Below are 5,274 nucleotides of genomic sequence, written 5' to 3'. Positions count from 1 at the left end.
TGTGTGGGCCGGGCTCCACCACCACTATAAAAGATGGTCTGTGAGGCTGGAGTGGGGAGTTGTTTTTTTTTTTAGCAAGAGCCATGCACCACCCAGAGCAGCAGCGGCAGCCGCGCCACAGCGAGCGGCACAGCCTCGTGCACCAGAGCAGCAGCGGCAGCGGCACCGCCTTGAGCTGTAACATGAGTGGCGCCACCCCATGCATCACCGCGAGCAGCAGCGGCAGCGGCGCCACCGCGAGCGGCATCACCCGGTGCACCGCCCAGAGCAGCAGAGGCAGCGGCGCCACAGGGAGCGGCACCGCCCCGGGCAGCAGAGCAGCAGCGGCGCCGCCTTGAGCTGTAACACGAGCGGCGCCGCCCCGTGCACTGCCCAGAGCACCAGCGGCAGCGGCGCCAACTCAAGCGGCATTGCCCTTTGCACCGCCCAGAGCAGCAGCAGCAGCGGCACCACCTCCAGTGGCATCGCCCCGCGCACCGCCCAGAGCAGCAGCGGCAGTGGCGCCACAGCGAGCGGCACCACCTCGTGCACCAGAGCAGCAGCGGCAGTGGCGCCACAGCGAGCGGCACCACCTCGTGCACCAGAGCAGCAGCGGCAGCGGCGCCACCTTGAGCTGTAACACGAGCGGCGCCGCCGGGTGCGCCGCCCAGAGCAGCAGCGGCACTGGCGCCACCTCAAGCGGCATCGCCCCCGTGCACCACCCAGAGCAGCAGCGGCAGTGGCACCACCGCAAGCAGCACTGCCCAGAGCAGCAGCGGCAGCGGCGCCGCCTTGAGCTGTAACACGAGCAGCACTGCCCTGTGCACCACCACGAGCAGCAGCAGCAGCAGCGACGCCACAGCGAGCGGCATCGCCCCGTGCACCACCGCGAGCAGCACCGTCCAGAGCAGCAGCAGCGGCACCACTGCGAACGGCATCGCCCTGTGCACCACCCAGAGCAGCAGCGGCAGTGGCGCCACCGGGAGCGGCACCACCTGGTGCACCAGAGCAGCCGCGGCAGCAGCGCCGCCTTGAGCTGTAACACGAGCGACGCCACCTCGTGCACTGCCCAGAGCAGCCGTGGCAGCGGGGCCACCTCAAGCGGCATCGCCCCGTGCACCGCACCACCCAGAGCAGCCGCCGGCAGCGGCGCCAACTCAAGCGGCATCGCCCCGTGCACCGCCCAGAGCAGCAGCGGCAGCGGCGCCGCCGCGAGCAGCAGTGGCAGCGGCGATGCCGCAAGCGACGCCACCCTGAGCCAGAGTATCAGCAGCAGCAACAGCAGCAGTGCCGCTGCAAGCAGCCACGCCGCCCCTCGGGCAGTGCCGCCATCAGGAGCAGCCTCTCAGGAGCCAACGGTGCAGCCACGCCGGGAGTGGGTCTGTGGTACAGTGAGGGTGAGGCAGGGAGCCTCCAGGGGGGACCCCAGTGACTGGGAGGCGGTGGTCCCCAGCAAGACTCGGGCACCTATCGGTCAGTTTGGTTTCTAATGCAGTTTGGTTTCTAATGCAGGTTGGTTTCTAATGCAGGTTGGTTTCTGATGCAGTTTGGTTTCTGATGCAGTTTGGTTTCTGAGGCATGGCGCGAAATAAAACTTTGCTTGATTTTCGCTTTGTGTCAGTCTCGTTCCTTTGATCACGGACCCTAACACTATGGTCATCACAGTTTAATGGTATGACTTGTTCAGTAAATGTGTGTTGGTTTGAATTTGTGTAAATTGGATACAAAAACAAAACAAAACAAAAATCTGAAATTCTCCTGCAGACAACATCAAGAATTGATAAGTGTTTCTCTCATTCTTTGGGACATTTCGTCTCTCAGTTCCCTCACTTAGTCCTGATTTCTTGGGCTCTGTCTTCCTGAACACGTGAATTCAATTTTCTGTCATCAGGAAAACCTGATCCTTTCTGGTATGTGACCTTTGGAGGGAATTATAAACCTCTAAAGCCCTGCACTCTTCCCTGGTTAGAATTTTGAAACACATACCCAGTTCAGATCAGGTTCCCCATTTGTTACTGAGAAGGGGTCTTAGCCACCTGGGGCTCTCACATTCTCTTCTTTTGAAAAAAAAAAATGCCCACCCAGGGGTCCCTGGGTGACTCAGTCTGTTATGAACATGCCTTCAGCTCAAGGCCTGATCTCAGGGTCCTTGGATGATAATCGGTCTAGAGACAAGATGGGGCTCCCTGCTCATGAGGGAGACTGCTTCTCCTTCTTCTGCCCCTACCCCTCTTCCTCTACCCATCCCCTCCTGCTGCTCTCACTCTCTCTTTCAAATAAATAAGCTAAAAACAAAAACAAAAGCAAACAAACAAAAACCCACTCTGCCCCAAATCATCAAAGGTACATGCTATGTTTTCTACTGGAAACACCCACCTAGGACATCACAAAGCATTCTTTTGACTATCATTATGGATTCCTGAATGTTTATTTATTCAAAGTCTTATAATCAATATCAGTCATTCTAATCTTGCTGGACAGTCACACTGGTTTGTCTCTAGCATCTGGTGGTATTCATTTTCCAGGGCTGCTACAAAAAGTACCACAAATGAGGGGGCTTAAAATAATAGACATTTATTTTCTGATTTCTTAAGTTCAGAAGTCTAAAATCAAGGTGTTGATGCTCCCTCTGGACAACCACCTGACAGAATCCTTCCTTGTTTCTTCTAGCTTCTGGTGGCTCCAGGGATCACTTGGCTTATGGCTACATGACTCCAATCTCTGCCTCTATTTTTACATGGCCTTCTCTGTGTGTTCTCCTCTTCTGTCTCTTATAAATAGAAGACAGTCATTAGATTTAGGGACCACCTAAATCATCAAAGATGATTTAACCTTGAGATCCTTAATTACATCTATAAATATCCTTTTTCTAAGGAATGGTCACAATCCCATGTTCCTTGGATTCGGATATGGACATTTCTATCATCCAGGCGTGCAAACACATTTATTCTAGTTGTTAGTGCCTTTCTATTTTTTGAGTTGTCAAAGTAGAACTAGCTCTTCTTCCATTTTCTGCAATAAACTTTTAGCGAGTTCTTCTGGAGGTCAAATATTATGCTAATTTTGAGAATACAAAGCCATGTCACATCTCTTGGGTTTCTCCCCAAGTTACATGTTCTCTTGAATGAGAAAAATGGTGCTCCAAGTGGATGGAAAGCCCATGATTTTAAAGAGCCAGCTTAAGTACTCGCTCAAATGTCCACATTTGGAGCATCAGAGGATTGAGAGGCCAGTAAATAATCCTACAGATCTCTTGTAAGAAATCTCCAGGCCATTTTCCATTTCAAAGTTTTGCTCCAGGTCTCAGGCACCTAATCTGAAAAAGCATACCAGCCTGAGAGGTCCCTCAGGTTCTATTTTTGGTTCTGCTACTGGATTGCTGTGGGACCTTGCACAACAAAGCGAAGGTGGGTGCACTACCTACAAAGCAAGAGACAAGAGCCTGAGGAGCTCTCTGAGCAAGGCTACCTCATACCCCAGTGAAGCTGGATCCCAGGAACCAAGTGTACCCGCTGGACTCCTCACGCAGAGTCTAGGGATGCTCTTCCTGCTGCCAAAGCCATTGATGTTCATGTGAAGCTGGAGCTCTGATTTTAGTTTGGTCAAAGGGATTCGGACTCCCTCCTTTGTGTGAATCTAGAAGTCAAAAGGAAAAATAGTTTGCATTTTAAAGCCTTGACTTTTTCTTACTGAGATGTTCTTGTGGTTGACGTTGCACCAGAGGAAAATGGGCTGGTGGCCCAGAGCAAGGAGTGAAGCGTTGGGAGCTCTGGGCCTCTTCCTGGAGGGGGCAGGCCTTTGCTGTCCAGCAGCTTGGGGACTCTGGAAAGGTAAGTCCCCGCACCTCGCCCCCGAAGAACTGCATTTCCCGAGAGGCCTTGCCGCCAACAGCCCAAGGGGAGGAGCAAGAAGGAGCTCAGAGCCAGCCCGCGAACTAGCGCCCTCCGTTGGCAGGTCCAAGTGGACTGCGCTCGCTTGGTGTTGGAAGGACTGACTCGCATCTTCCGCAGTGCGGGGGCGATTCCGCGTGGACACCGCCTTTTTGCGCCAGCTTTCGTAGTACCCGCCCGGCCACTCCTCCCTAAAGCTGCAGCGGCGCGGTGGCCGTGGCCGCTGCTGGCGGTTGGCGGGGGGTCCGGGTGACAGGGAACCCGGATACTATGCGGTTATTCTCAGGGCGCAGGCGCCCCTGCCCCGCCAGTGGGCGGTTTCGCGCAGCGGCGGGATGTTCTCTGGAAGGAGCAACGGGTTTTGGAAGAAGTCCACACAGAAGGTGGTGGACCCCGAGAAGGACGGGCTGACGCGCCTGAAGTACCTGTGGGCGCTGCTGGGTGAGGCCCGCCCTGGGACCCCGGGTTTGAGGGTTCCTGCCCTGACTTGGGCCGGGGGAGAGTAGGGGCTGGGTTGCCCATGGCATTGGGGCGGGGGGGGGGGGGGGGGGAGAGGGGCTGTGAGACCTTCATTTCCCGGGCCCAGCATAGTTCCCGACAGCGGGCAGTCTGGACCTCAGACTCTGCCCTTTTGCCCAGAGCTTAACCTCACCCCGGATTTGAGCCCGGTCACCTCAAGGCTGGCGGAGCCGCCACTTTCCCCTCCCTGGCAAATCCTGCACTGCAGGTGCTGCACAGACACACGCGCGCGCACATGCGCAGACACACGCGCACGCACACAATATAAACTGACACTTCCCTCTCTCGTTTTTTAAATTTTATTTCTGATTCTGACATCCGAAGTAGACTGAGTCTCCAAGTGTTCCCAGCCCAGACTTAACTGTCCTCTCTCCTGTGGGCTCCCTCCCCTTGAATTTTATTTTTACTTTTGAGTGAGAGTCTTCAGAGAGATGGAGCCTCCCACCGCTCCCAGCGTAAATTTAATTGAGCTGTCATCTATCTTCCCGCGCTCCTCTTACTTTTATTTTTATTTTGGGTCTGGCCGCTTGGGCTTCCTTGTGTGGTTGGTGTGAAGGGGGCTCCTCCTGTTTGTGGAGGGAGGGGTGGCTTTCCTGGGTTCAAGGAGGCTGCTGCTGCTTTCTTGCCAGGATGACAGTGAGAGTTCTTTGCTGCCTTTCGTTTTTATGGGCTGCTGGGTGGCGGTTCTGTGGAGCCCAGCGGGCCTGCAGGGACCTGGGATGAAGCTTATCCTAGTGGCTGTGAAGTGTCCCCAAGACTTGCTGTCCCCTGCTGCATGTGAACTCTAGCTGCTTTGCTAGGCTGTGTTCTGTTTTCCATTTTCTTCCCTACTTAGTCTTAACTTTTGTTTAGGACCAAACGCTTGTGCTACCTGTGCTGTCCCTAG

The 5,274-nt window shown here is 55.0% G+C and overlaps 1 long non-coding RNA gene across 1 annotated transcript; it reads right to left on the bottom strand.

Moving 5' to 3' along the window:
* Nucleotides 1–2,611: 2,611 nt before the first annotated feature.
* On the bottom strand, nt 2,612–4,720 carry LOC123927197. Its single transcript, XR_006815385.1, has 3 exons — nt 4,522–4,720; nt 3,455–3,615; nt 2,612–2,749 (listed from the first exon to the last, which is right to left on the bottom strand). It is a non-coding gene; the product is annotated as an uncharacterized LOC123927197 (long non-coding RNA).
* Nucleotides 4,721–5,274: the final 554 nt, after the last annotated feature.

Source organism: Meles meles, chromosome 16 (genome assembly GCF_922984935.1).
Source record: "Meles meles chromosome 16, mMelMel3.1 paternal haplotype, whole genome shotgun sequence".
Classification (NCBI taxonomy): domain Eukaryota; kingdom Metazoa; phylum Chordata; class Mammalia; order Carnivora; family Mustelidae; genus Meles; species Meles meles.
This window is presented reverse-complemented; position numbering and strand designations above follow the sequence as displayed.